We start from the raw sequence: 14426 nt of genomic DNA, 5'->3' as shown, positions 1-14426 counted from the left end.
CCAAAACATGAAGCTTGGGCCACGTGTCACAGATCATGTGACTAATCATGCAGAATTTTGGCAACCATTTTAAAAAACACACACAAAAACCTAAGGAACACAATACTCGACAAGAATCAACAGAGGACTAAAATAAAACCACATGCAAAGAAATGAAACCACTGTCATCATATTGTTTAGAGAGGGAGGGAAAGTGCTCTCTGAATCTTCTCAACAGTAGGCCAAATACACACCGAAAGATTGACTGTTGTGGCCAGTTAATGTGCAAGTGCAAACAGAACAACCCACTCTTCCTTGAGCTAAGGCCTTCCAGGCATAGAAATCAACTGCTGGGACTGGAAGAGAGAGGCTCAGGAGCAGGCAAAGTTACGGGAACGCTGCTGATAAAGCAGGAAAGAAAAAGTGGGAGGAGATGCACTACATCATATTAGCTATCATTTACTTCATCATATTAGCTATCAACTTTTTCACTAAAATATACATGCTGCATACCTAGTATGTGCCATCAAGTCACAACCAACTTATGGAGACTTCAGCGAGGGGTCTTTGACACAAGTGAGAAGCAGAGGTGGAGGTTTGCCACTGCCCTCCTCTGCAGAGTCTCCCTTGGTGGTCTCCCATCCAAGTACCAATCCTGCTTAGCTTCTACAGTGTGACAAGACCAGGCTATACCACGCCTCCTTCCCGCTACATACTGCATACAGGGGGAGTTATGGTTATGGATAGAGGCTCTGTAAGACTGTATTCAGCCTCAGATCACAGAATGCCAGATCTGAGAGGCCCAGTTTTGAATCCCCACTCTGTCATGGAAGATTGCTGGGTGACTCACACACTCTCAGCCTAACCTACCTCACAGGGATGGCGTGAGGACAAAATGGAGGAGAGGAAAATAATTGAAGCTACTTTGGTCTTCACGGAGAAGAAAGGCGGGGTATAAATGAAGTAAATGAATACTGGGGTGCAACACGAGTCATAGCCAAAGTTCCATTCATTTCAACATGGTGCCAAAGGCTGCAATCCTAAGAACACTTCCTCAGGAGTAAGACCCATTGAATTAAATGGGACTTACTTCTGAGTAGATCTGCTTAGGACTGCATTCAAAGGCTCTTAACAATCAAGCTAATCCTTAAAAAGAAAGCTACAGTTCTAATAATAGAACAAGTTCATAATCCTCATAGTAAAAGAGTGGAGAAAAATCTAATCGCTGGTATTTTCTACTAGAGTCCTGGCACAGGAGACCTCAGCAAGTACTTGTTATAAACTGTAAGACATACTGAAAATAAGGAAATACAAACAGAAAACAAAAAGAAATTGATGACTGACCTATGGCCTCTCAACAGTTGTCTAGTAACGATTACATTGAGTGGGGATTTTTCAGGAAGCGTTTGGGACTTCATCCCTAGAATGATTCACCAAGCTGTCTCTCACATAATCAAAACGTGCTTGTGCTGAAAGCCCCAGGTAGATTTCGTTGTTTCTGACAGGGCTGGTTCTGAGTGTTTATAGTGTTCTTTCCATTTTTGATACATTATACCCTTGACAATAAGCAACACCGAGGCTCTAGAGGACTGGAGGCACAGTGTAAAGCAATTACATACAAGAGTATATTCCAGGCATAATAAATCACATTACGCTTAAACACTTTTTATAAAGTGCTTCACTTTTTTTCAGTAATTTCACTTAAACAAATGCCTGTAAAAAGTTTCACTTTTATTTGAGATTACATCCAGGGAAAGACATTTCAGAGCTTGAAGCAGCCATCAGGAATCTCCTCTGGCTGTACTTGCTGAATGGAGGGTACCTCCAAGACACCACCAGCCACTTGCTCAGGCTAAAGGAGGTATAGGAAAAGAGGTGGTCTCTAAGGCATTTAGGCCCAAGCCAGGTGTGGGAGAAAACAAGGATGCGGCTACAGAACTTGGGTCTGCCTTTGCCTTTAGAATCCAGATTTAATTCAAACAAGAAATGCACGGCCCTGCGTACTAGAATATTAATGTTCCTGAATGATGTCAGCTTAGCCAGACACACCAGAAAGTACTTGCCAGCAAAGACTTATATCAGAGCCAACTCCATCTTTAGCAATGCCAATAACCATTAAAAGATGTTGAATCATATTACAACTTAGTATGATACACAAGAATGCTACCTTAATCAATTCCTGCCTCACAGCAGAGGGACAACATTCGCTTCTGCAATCTTGACTGCAAACTTACCTCAACATCCTGTAAACTGTGGTTGCAATCAGAAGCTAACCTCATGGACACAGACTTCCTTCCCACCTCCTCCATTGGCATTCAATATGGCTCATATCACAACAAACACGAACCAACACAAGCCACAATTGATACAAAATAATCATGATTTATAAAATCAATTTGAAACCATGGCTACAAAGCCACAATTAATACTGGAAAAGAAAGCGGAAATCACTCGGGGGTGGGGGGGACAGTATACATTCACCAGTTTGCCTTTCAGTTGCTTAAACATGGTTAGCAAGCTGCCAGCATTTATCTTGCTGCTCACTGGTGCCATGCATACAGGTGCATTTCTCTTTCCTTGGAATTCTGAATTTATATCTGCCTTTTATGTATGCTTGGTTAAGACACTTCCAAGTTATACAAAACTGTGCGAACAGCTCTGTTTCACAGGAGTCTGTCCCATATTTAAGCAACAAAACATCTGCCACCAATTAATGTCCAGCTGAGACGAGCACTGAGACACGTTAACACCAGCTGCTAATGAATTGCTCCCATGAACAGTGTTGCACCTAGGCTATTATTGCTACTATAAATGACTATTGAAAGATGACAGATCCAAGAATTTCCTGTTTTAATATAGGCTTGCCAAGTACCCACTGGAGGCCTGCTGCTGCTCCAGTGGCCAATGGGAGGAAAAAGTAAAACAAAAACAAAAAACCATTGTCGGCACAACAGCGTTACATCACCAGAAGTGATGTCACACATCTCTAGAGTTTCCAGCAATTCCTAGAGAGGCATGATGTCACTTCTGAGTTTTCTCCATTAGTGACATAATGCTGTCATGCTGATGGTAACCTCCCCATGACCCAGCCCCTCCCCCCCCCAACTCCCATCAGTTGCAGTCACTGGCTGGGAACTCAAGTTTAAAACATCTTGGTGTTTTCCACATAGGGACATGTTTACTGTTGTTGCTACAAGTGGCAGTGCAGTGGCAACAAGCTTCCACACAACAGGTTTCCCTGAATTTTCCTTGTCCCAGTCCGTCAACAGCAGCTGACCCTGGGCCACAGGGGCTTTCACTTTTTAAACAGTTGTCTATTTTTATACTGATAAAATTATATTTATCATAATCTGTATATCAGGTCTGCTGAATTCCCAGCTTTCATTTTTTTTTTCAAAACAGAAAGTCTCTACCCCCTTTTGTTGCAGACACATTCCCTTCCCATTACATCTTTGCAACAAAAGGGCCATACACTTTTTCTTTGAAATTAAAGCTGAGAATTCAGACAACATGATACACAGTATATTATAATGTAACATTAAATAGCTGAACTTTTTTAAAAAGCTCACTGGGTAGCAAGCAGGAGAAAATGGCTGCCAGGGGGACTGGGAAGAAGGAAAGAAAGCTGCCATGTGGGCAGGACTAGGAAAATCTGAACCTTCCCCACACATGTGACAGCCATCCAGGCTCTGATGCACTCTCTCTCAAAACTGTACAGCAAGGCAAGTTCGGGAAAGACTGCAGAAAAGCCAGGGGAAACCAGAGAGGTAAATGAATGCACCATGATGCTGCAGGGAGTTGGAAAAAGAAAGCCCTTCTCAATAGCATTTAACCTATGCAGGGCTGCCAGGTCTCCTAGCAAGAGAGAGACTTCCTGCCAGCAACTCTCTCTTCCCACTGCCACTCCAAGAGGCAGCAGAAGAAAAACTGGGGGAGGGAAATCGCTGTCAGACCAATGGTGTGACATCATTTCTGAGGAAAACTTGGAAGTGACATCTGTCTTCTCTATGATTTGCTGGAAACACTATGGTTACCATAGCGTTTCCAGAAGTTCCTACAGAGGTGTGATGTCACTTCTGGGTACCCATCATGTCCCTGCCACCCCCATCCCTGGACTCCTGCTAATTGTAAATCCAAAATCCAAGGCAAATAACCCATGTGGAAATAATCCTCGTGACCCCAAAAAAACAAGCAACACCATGATAATGACTGTATTTGTTCTTCAGACAGGTTTTGATTCTGCAGTCAGCTGGTGGCGAAGATGCTATATAGTCTTCAAGGTCTGCATGGTTAATTAAATGATATAATATTTAATATTTTTTAAACTATACAACCTGGGCCAAAAACCCTTAGTTAGCTGTGGTCCCTTGACTCAAACCACATAGCAAGAACATAAGGAGGAGGAGGAGGAGAAGGAGATTGGATTTATACCCTGCCCTTCACTCGGAGTCTCAGAGCGGCTTACAAATTCCTTTCCCTTCCCTTCCCCCTCCTCACAACACACACCCTGTGAGGTAGGTGGGGCTGAGAGAGCTATTCCGCAACCGCCTCTTTCAGCAGAACTATGGCTTGCCCAAGGTCATCCAGCAGTTGCAAGTGGAGGAGTGGGCAATCAAACCTGGTTCTCCCAGCTTAGAGTCTAGAGTCCACGCACTTAACCACTACACCAAACTGGCATGTAGGCCAGTAAACTGTTAACTCTAAATATAATCTGATTTCAGCCTTAGCACTCCCCTCATGCTGCAAAATAGGCAGTTGTGTATTACAACTACCTGCAGGCAGAAGCCCCAGTCATGCAAGCAACTCTGTACTGAATGTGCAACCTCGAACAAATACATCAAATCTTAACACTCCTCTTCCCATCAGCATGTAGCATGCCAACTGGTTGAGGAAAATGGTTGGATTATTTATGTCTTTCTGTCCTCTCAAGTAGCACAAAATTGGCCTCTGTTCCTTGTTTGCAGTCCTGCCAGGGCAACTAGCTGGAGCGGCCACTGCATGAAACAGGATGCTGGACTAAATGGAACAATGGTTTGAGCACTTCTTAATAATATGTTCTTAACATTTGTTTTTGCCATATCAAACAGGCCTAAATGTTTATCAACTGCACACATACAGTTCCTGGACAGTACACTGCATTGGGCAGTACACTGTCCATCTATACCCATTTATAAGACTTGCAAACAGATATAGAGACAGCTGTCTAGGACTGCAGTTCTCAGCTACAGTGCAGACAAACGCCAGTACTGAGCACTAGAACTCAATGTCCCAAGTTTTCATCAAATAACACTGCATCAGATTCAGAACTAAACAATAAACAGGTTCCCACTAAAAAGCTGGCTTCTCAACAGAATGCCCCTTTCATCAACATAAGCCAACCTATATGACAAAATAAATAAATAAAATACAGCAACTCTTGGAAAATTGCGTTTCCCATATCCTCAAGTGAGGAAAAGGCAAGGGATTCTTCAGCTACATCACACGCAGTCAGTCTGATTATCGCTCTGCCATGCAGTCCCGATACACCATCTATTTTTGGCTACTCAGTTGTTTTATGCTTGGAACGGTCAATAGAAGCCATTAAATGTAAAGTGTCAACTGTACCGCACACAATTTAAAGCACCATCAATTATTTTGAAAGGTTTCACTGACATTCAGTATCTCTCCTAGTACTGAACATAGCATGTAGGTGATCAAGCTGTGAAGACACAGGTCTCTTGTATGCCACAACTGTGATTAAAAGTAGTATCGACATTGACAGATGCATCATGGAAACACGTTCATTCACCTATGAACTGGAGTAAAAATGCCCTTAGAATTTTGGCAGATACTGGTATATAGTAGGCAAGTGCTTATGAATGGAAGCAGCTACGGCACAGAACTAAAATGAAACGCTGGAAGTCCACCAGAAGTTCAATAGGAATAGAAGAACAAATGATTGACAGGTAGCCAGTCTCAACCAATTTCTGTGATGATCACAAGGAACAGCTGTGTACAAAAATCAAAAACACAAATGCTGAAGCACACCACTACAATAATAGATCAATATGTACATATGATAAATACTGCAAGAATATGTTATAAGAACAAAGTGTACGTGTTCAAATACATCTGCGGGAAACATCTTGGCTAGTAAGGCTTCTCTGATCTGAGATGTTTTTAAAATGTTTCCTAGTTACAAAATGTAAAAGTTCTTCAGTTATCATTATACACATTCTCTGAAGAGGGTCCTCTTCAAAACAGGAAAATTACAAGACTCCTGTTACATCTATTAATAAAATTGTTATATTTGAACATTTACATTTTGTATCAATCTATATATAGCTTCAGCCATTCACACTGTATGTTTAAATGTAACAAGTATAATGCAACAGCTTCCTAGGGCTGGCAGAACCACTCCTCAGAAGTTCATGAAGAGCACATATTCTGTGGCTGAGGAGCTTTAGAACTTTAAGAGCCAGGATACCCAACTACCTCAAGGACATTGCTCATATTCAGTTCAACAGTTGAAGGGTTTTTCAGAACCTTGACAGCCAGAGCACACAGCTTCTTCAAATAACAAAGGGAAGATTTTTCAGTTATCCCATTTTCAATGAAAACGTTTTGTAGTTAAAGATTCCTAATGTCTGTCAGACACTCTTAACCCCAGAGTACTTGTAGCATGTGTAAACAGCAAATAGTAATGGAGAAACTTATAATGTGGTATTGGCTGATCACAAAAATTCAGCCTTACAGCCTGATCTACAATCTAGTTAAGACCTAGAATCAGGGGTCATTTCGTAGAAAAAGAGCTAGGGACACTCATTAGCATAACTCATTAGCATATGCCACACACCCTGACATCAGGGGCCTGGCGGTGGACCTGCAAGGCCGGCGGGAGTGCGAGGAAGCTCTGCCAAGGCCCTCCCTGGCCCCAGGCAGGCAGGGGTGAGGAGAGGCGGGGAGGAAGCAACTTACCCTCCCTCTTCTCCTGCTTCCTCCTGGCTGAATGAGGGCCGGAAACGGGGTGACCGGAAGCAGGGGGCGGGGCTTCGTCATGGGCCCTGCCCCCCGCACCTCACCCAGGGGAACTGCGATCCCCCGCGTTCCCCCCCGAAATGACCTCTGCCTAGAATGTTAGAGACCTGTAAGGAACAAATCACAGAAAGCAAGACCTCTGATCCTCCAGAGATGATCAAACACAATTCAAGTCACAGTGTGCACAACAGGAGAGAAAGCCCACCACAAATACAGAGCAAAAGACTCCATATGGCTTAAGCCCATGAGCCACAAAGTACTATGGTGCCCACCAATGGTTTTCCTGGTATCCACTTGCAGCTTGAATCCTGGGGGTAAAATCCAAAGGGTGTTGAATGGAATAGAAAAAACTTGCTACCAGCTGACTAACCAGTAATGCACTGAGGTAATACCAGACAACTGCATCACAACCATACACCTTTGGCTTAGTCATAGATGCAGACTTTCTTGTGTCTGTGGGCTTGGAAACCTCTCCCTAGAACAACCCACAGAGAAAACCCTCCCCTTTCTTTGTCAATTGAAATCAAACATTTCTTCTCCCCCAGATTTCCTTGCTTCAGGAGGTCCTGAGCCTAGGAGACGTCATCTTTGTATCTGCGGAAAGCACCCTTTGGGAAGCAGCTGCCTCCATCATAGAATCATAGAGTTGGAAGGGCTCTCCAGGGTCATCTAGTCCAAGCCTCTGCACAATGAATGAAATTCACAAATACCTCATGGGAGGATGCTTAGCATGGGACCTCCCAACATGTTATGACTGGCGTAGATTCATGGTGGCACCTATTTATTTATTTAGGATGTTTCTATGTCACCTCTTTCGAGTCCTGCTTGAGATAGCTTACAATGAAAACGAAATCAGTGTTAAAATGAAGCCATTAAACAACTATCCACAAGACAGAGGCAGATAATTAAAAAGCTGGTAATATTTTAAAAAAACCAATTTAAAGTCTGAGTTAAAAGATGTATTTTGGCCCGACACCTAAAAGAAAGGAAAGTAGGCACCAGGCGGGGGGGGGGGGGGCATTTCAGAGTTCAAGGTGCCATCACAGAAAGTGTCCTGTCTCTTGTCACTGCTCACCACACTCAGAAAGCAGCAGCACAGAAAACAGGGCTTGAAAGGCAGATCTTAACTGGTGGGCAGGATAGTATGGGAGGAGATGGTCCTTCAGGTACCCTGGCCCCAAGCCATTTAAGGGCTTTATGGGTGAGAACCAGCACTCTGGGTTGTGCCTGGAAACAGATCTTTCAGTATGTGTGATATAATCCCTGTAACCAACCCTTGGCTGCTGCATTTTGGACCCACTGAGGTTTCTGAACAGTTTTCAAAGGCAGCACTACATAAAACACATTTCAGTAAAAGGTAAAGGTTCCCTTGCTCGAAAGCCAGTCGAATCCGACTCTAGGGTTGCGGTGCTCACCTCCGTTTCAAAGCCGAAGAGCCAGCGCTGTCCAAAGACGTTTCCGTGGTCATGTGGTTGGCAATTCTAAACACCAAAGCACACGGAATGCTGTTACCTTCCCACCGAAGTGGTACCTGTTTATCTACTTGCAATTTCTTGCTTTCGAACTGCTAGGTTGGCAGGAGCTGGAACTAGAGACAGGAGCTCACTCCATCATGTGGCACACTCGGGTCTCAAACTGCTGAACTACCGACCTTCCACAGCCTGCAGTTCAGCATCTTAACCACTTGAGCACTACATAGGCAGCACTACATAGCCAGGACCCTGTCATCTGGGTCACCTGGGGACAGTCACTCAGCCTGGACCACCTCACAAGGTTGGTGGGGATGGGGCCGTGAAGGGAGAAGACCTCAAGATCCTCAGAGATAGGACGGGGAAGAGAAGAAACAAAGAGCAGGAAATGGATGCTGAGGCTGGGCATATGGGGGGGGGCTGCTGAAAAACTAACTTATTTACTTGCAAGGAAGATGACTCATCTCCTAAATGTGCTGCATATACAAAAAGTAACTAATTTGTATGGAAATGTAAGATTACCCCCCTTATGGTATCCCTTGGGGAAAACCTTGTACATAATTAAATACGTTTATTGGGGCTTTTGTGGATTTCCTAATAATCAATTGCTTTCATTCCTAGGAATCAAATGCTTCTGTTTGGATTCTGAGTTTAAAAACAATACCATTAATGGGGTTTGCTTAAGTCATTTATAAAGTTTATATCGCTGGTACCTGGCATAACATTTATGGCACACATGGCCCGGCCCGACAAAGCAACATTTATGTCAGATCCAACCCTCGTAACAAATGAGTTCAACACCTCTGGATTAGAGCATGGAACACCATGGTGAGATTACATTTTTGATCACTGGTCACAGCAAGCAAACCAGTTGAGGTAGATAAAAGACACTAAACTCAATCTGACCAGGGGGGGAAACTTATTGCTTGGGGACTGGAACGACTGGTTATAGGGCTGAAACAGCCATGGTCACCTTGGAGATGGACAGGGAAAGTGCAACCTTGTCTCCTGGACCTCTCGGAAGCTTTTGATGTTTTGGTATCCTTTTGGATTGCCTTTCAGAAATGGGACAGGGAGGCACTGTTCTTATGTGGTTCCAGTCCTACTTCGAGGGTAAGTTTCAGCGTGTGGTGCTGGGGGATGGCTGTTCTGGCCCTAGACACTTGGCCTGCATCTTGTCCCCCATGCTTTTCAACAAGCTACTACGAGAGGTCATCTGGAGATTTGGACTGAGCTGCCACCAATATGAAGATGAATGGGTGGAAAGGAGACATAAATAAATAAAATAAAAATAAATACTGCCTCATGTCACGTCACCTGAAGAGTCAATAGCCACCTCTTCAGCACCAAGCTGACCACACACACATACATCCGATTCTTTCAAATAAATATTTTGCCGTCACACAACATCTTCCTATATCTCTCCCTCACCCCTCTCCATGTCGTGGCTTGCTTATGGAACTCCCTCCCCATTTTTACTGCAATCACGGTTCTACACTGATGACTATAATTTCATGAGTGGTATTGTATTGTTTGAGTTTACTGTAAGCTGCCAATGAGCTTATTGTTGGAGAGCTGGGATATAAATATATAAATATTTAATAAACAAAGCACGTGTGTTTTTACTTTAGATCAGGGATAGGCCATCTCTGGCATGCATGTCAAAGAGCTGCATGCTAGACCATTTGACTCAGCATCCACGCCTGGTTCTCTACGAAAGCAGACAAGGCACTGTCATTGCCACAGGCATGGCTGATACCCATTGCTACCTCCCAAACAACCTCCAGCTGGGCCCAAGGATGCTGCTGACATCATCCCTGGGGCTGTGCTTCCTCCCAATGTGTCTGGCCCAACTCTCAACTCTCCCTACTTGGTTCTGTTTACCAGCACATCACCAACCTCCCAGGGAGAATATTGCGGGGGGGAAGGGATGTTGGACATCAGGCCAAAAAGCTTGTCTACCTCTGTTTTAGGAGCTGCGGTGGCTCAAGTGGTTAAGACGCTGAACTGCAGGCTGTGGAAGGTCAGTAGTTCAGCAGTTCAAGACCCGAGTTGCCGCATGACGGAGTGAGCTCCCGTCTCTAGTTCCAGCGCCTGCCAACCTAGCAGTTCGAAAGCAAGAAATTGCAAGTAGATAAATAGGTACCACTTCGGTGGGAAGGTAACAGCATTCCGTGCACCTTGGTGTTTAGTCAGGCTGGCCACATGACCACGGAAACGTCTTCGGACAGCGCTGGCTCTTCGGCTTTGAAACGGAGATGAGCACGGCAACCCTAGAGTCAGACTCGACTGGCTTTCAAGCAAGGGAACCTTTACCTCTGTTTTAGATTTCAAAGCAAATAGTGAAGGCTTTGGTGTTTTTATTTCACTTTTGTACAGTGCGTAGGCAATTGTCTGCATTGTAGAAATAATAGTCCAGCTTATTGCTATCGACGTAAAACTACTATTGCCAGCAGCCTTACTACAATGTCGGATCTACTTCCAAATAAACATGTTTAAGGACCAAGGTATTAACTCGGTTTATGAACTGATACCCTGTCTTTCTCCCCGATGGAACCCAAAGCTGCTTACATCATTCTTCTCACCACTGTTCCCTCTAAGCTGAGTTAGTGTGAGCTAGCTCACAATTTCTTAGCCTCTGGCTCACACATTTTTGTCTTCGCTCAGGAAGGAGGGCTCTGGAGCAAACTAATTTATGCAGCAGCCAGGTCAGTTGCTCACAACTTTAACACCAGTAGCTCACAAAGTAGAATTTTTGCTCGCAAGATTCTACAGCTTAAAGGGAACATTGCTTCTCACCCATTTTATCCTTCCAACAACCCTTTGAGGTAGGTTAGGCAGAGTGTGTGTGACTGGCCCAAGGGCACCCAGCAAGCATCGATGACAGAGTCGAGATTTCAACCTAGTTTCAGAGGGAAGCCATGACGGTCTGCAGTAGAACAGCTACATTCAAGTCTAGTAGCACCTAAGAGACCAATGGGGGGGAGGGTACAAGCTTTCAAGAGTCGAAGCTCCCTTCATCAGATCCCAGTCCCCCAGATTCTAATCCAGAATTCTAACAGCTTTTGATCAACTTATAATATGTTCCCTAATAAGCAGATATTTTTAAAAAGGTTAACTATACTCAACATAAGGAAACTCATACCTCTTAACAGGACATCTGCTACAATAAATACATGTATAAGCTAAAAAAATGTTTTTTGCTTTCAAAGCTACTGTTTTTATATGCAAATTTAAGTAATTTAATCAATTAAAACTGATATGATTAATCAACCTGCGCTGTGATCCTAAGCATGGTTACATAGGATCCACTGAGTTCAATCTCAATACTCAAATCAGTGAGCATAGAATTTCTTGTACCCCAGATTCCACCCTCATCATCATCAGTCAACAGGGAGGGACACCAGCATCATCTGCCTACTTGTTCAGGAAAAGTCACAAAATGAGAACACTCCGAAAAACAACTGTGCAAAGAAAATACATCCAGATCCTCGTACATTGTATCTACAAGGTATCATATCCTAAAATAATCATTAATGGAATAATGGATTAATGGAATGTTGGGCTTGGTTATGGGACACCCCAAAGGCCAGTAATCCACTTGAGACAGAGCACTACTTCTCAGCCTAACTTACTTCACAGAGTGGCTGATTCACACATGGTATGCCAGTGACTGACTACAACATAAAGCAACAAATCACATGTGAATAAGGCCATCACAGATTCAACATGATAGAAACAGCATTCATCCTTGTTTGTCCATAGCAAAAGACTCTCTAAAGAGGCCAATAACATATACATACATTTAAAATATACTCCAGATTATACAATAGGCCACATCAACCCCACCTACCCAAAAAGAGTAGGCTTTCACACCCACACACTCACTGCTTTTCCATAGAGGCAGTTCACACTTCCAACTGGTGGTTAGCTAGTGTATAATAACAAAGCATAGAGAAATTAAGTGGAGCATGAGATTGTGTGAACCAGCCAAATAATAATGAAATAATGATATAACCCTGAGCTCTTGGCTCAGGGTGGAAGGAAAAAGGCCTTGCAATTCTTTTTCATGCCCTTGCCCCTACCTTCAAGTGGCCAGAATCCAGTGAGTTGTGCCTGGCGGTATCACCCAGTAACATTAAGCGGAACTAGTGCTGAACCATTTCAGGTGCCCACTGGGAATTACAGGTGTTAAAGATGGCATTAGCTACAGACTTGTAGCAACCAGTCAACAAGCAAATATATGAAAGCTATGAGACTGTAGGGACAAATGGGGGTAGGAACCATGCCCCTGACGCCCTCCTTGCATCTTGATGTAGACTGCTGGAAGCAGGACTTGTTGTTGGCTGTTGAAACTGCTTGGCCCACTGTATGAGACAGGCCATGGTATAAGACAGGATGCTGAACTAGATGGACCACTGGTCTGATCCTGCAGGGCTCTTCTTATGTTCTTAGGACAGTGACCTAGGCGAACCTAATCTTGTACACTGCCACTTTTGTACCTGACCTTAAAACCACTCATGCACACAAGCACTTTGCAGTTAGAACTTGCAAAATCCAATGCACGAGGACACACTTGTTTGTTAACAATTCCTGGTTCTGCATGACCTCCTTCAACTGTGCACCCACGGAAAATGTGTGTGTGAGACAGAGAGACACACAAGAAGTTAAGCAACATTTTACAAATATGATTCTTCTTCCTTTCATTATCTGCACCTTTCATTATGTACATTACTCAAGATTGCAAAGAGACAAACTTGTAATCAAAAGGCCCTTCACTAACATTACCCACAGAGTTCAAAAGTAGCAAACCTCATCCCATTTACAAGCCTTAGACACACACTACACACACATCTATTTTGTGTGTCTAGTGACTCATACCTTCATACATAGCTTTGGAAAAACTTTTGAGATTAATGGATTTCTGTCCCATAAGGAACAGGAGCAGATCCCACTGCATTCCTAACTTCTTGTCACACTGTTTGCCAAAGACAAATGACCAGTACAGACTTGACTGGTAGCTAACAAAGAGCGAGAAGGTAAATCCACCCAACAGTGTGGGAGGGTGACTGGAAACTGAGCAAAGAGTCACGCTGCTGCAGGGTTCAGAAGCCAGATAGTGAGAAAAGTTATCCTGTTTACAGGCATTTAATGAAACATGAATAAAAGTTTTAAGGGGGGGGCAGGTTATACTTGGTTCAAAAAGGCCTTCATTCTCAATTCAGCCTTTGCACACTAAACCAGCAGGTTAACAAGTCTAAACCAAAATAAAGTTTCAGCAAGAAATAAAACCAGAAGCACCATCTTGCCTCAATAACTGCACGTTAACCGGTTCCACATTACAGACCGAAGGGGGTTTTTTTAAATGCAAAACAACACACTATAAAAGTGCTTTATGACAAGCTTGTACTTTGCAGTCGTTAAATGATGCCCTGATGGATCAACTGCTAACACAGCAAGCCTGCCCGCAATTCAGCTTCAGAAACTTCAAGCAATCCCCCCCACCCCAACTGTTGCAGCTGCGGCTTACCTGCTTCAAACGTCTTCGAGTCACCCGTAGGCAACTGCTTCTCCCAAGGCGCAAAAGTCACTGGAATCCCCCCAGGTTTTTCTCCCCTCGGAAAAGGGGCAAGTCAGGCTTTTGTGCAAAATCCCGAGGAAGCTGGCCAAGGACGGACGAAGCTTCCAGTCTCAAACCAAAAGATTCAAAGGGAAGGGAAAGAAAAGTTTTACCCGAGAGACCGCTGCAACTCTCCCCCCCTCCCAATAATATGTACACAATGGGAGATGGGGAAGATCGGGATAGTGGCTAGTTTTGTCGGGACTGGGAGAGAAGAATCTCGGAGGGGTGACTCCTCCTCCGCCTGAGAAACACGCTCGCGTCCCAGCAGCACTGGGGAAAGTTTGAAGAAGTTTGGTGAGGAGGCAGGAAATTCACCAGGGAGGGGGAGTCAGGCCGGG

At 44.0% G+C, this 14426-nt stretch overlaps 1 protein-coding gene across 1 annotated transcript in view; it reads right to left on the bottom strand.

Annotated features, from left to right (window-relative positions):
• The window catches only part of PTPN14 (protein tyrosine phosphatase, non-receptor type 14), a 179955-nt gene extending 165735 nt beyond the window's left edge, over positions 1–14220 (bottom strand). Inside the window, exon 1 of the mRNA XM_015424633.1 lies at positions 13996–14220. The gene's annotated coding sequence lies outside the window, so the exon portion shown is untranslated. The remainder of the gene's footprint in view (positions 1–13995) is intronic.
• Between the last annotated feature and the right edge of the window lie 206 nt (positions 14221–14426).

This window comes from Gekko japonicus, unplaced genomic scaffold (assembly GCF_001447785.1).
Source record: "Gekko japonicus isolate JY-2015 unplaced genomic scaffold, Gekko_japonicus_V1.1 scaffold491, whole genome shotgun sequence".
Lineage (NCBI taxonomy): Eukaryota > Metazoa > Chordata > Lepidosauria > Squamata > Gekkonidae > Gekko > Gekko japonicus.
Note: the sequence above shows the minus strand (reverse complement) of the source record. Positions and strands in the feature narration are given on the sequence as shown.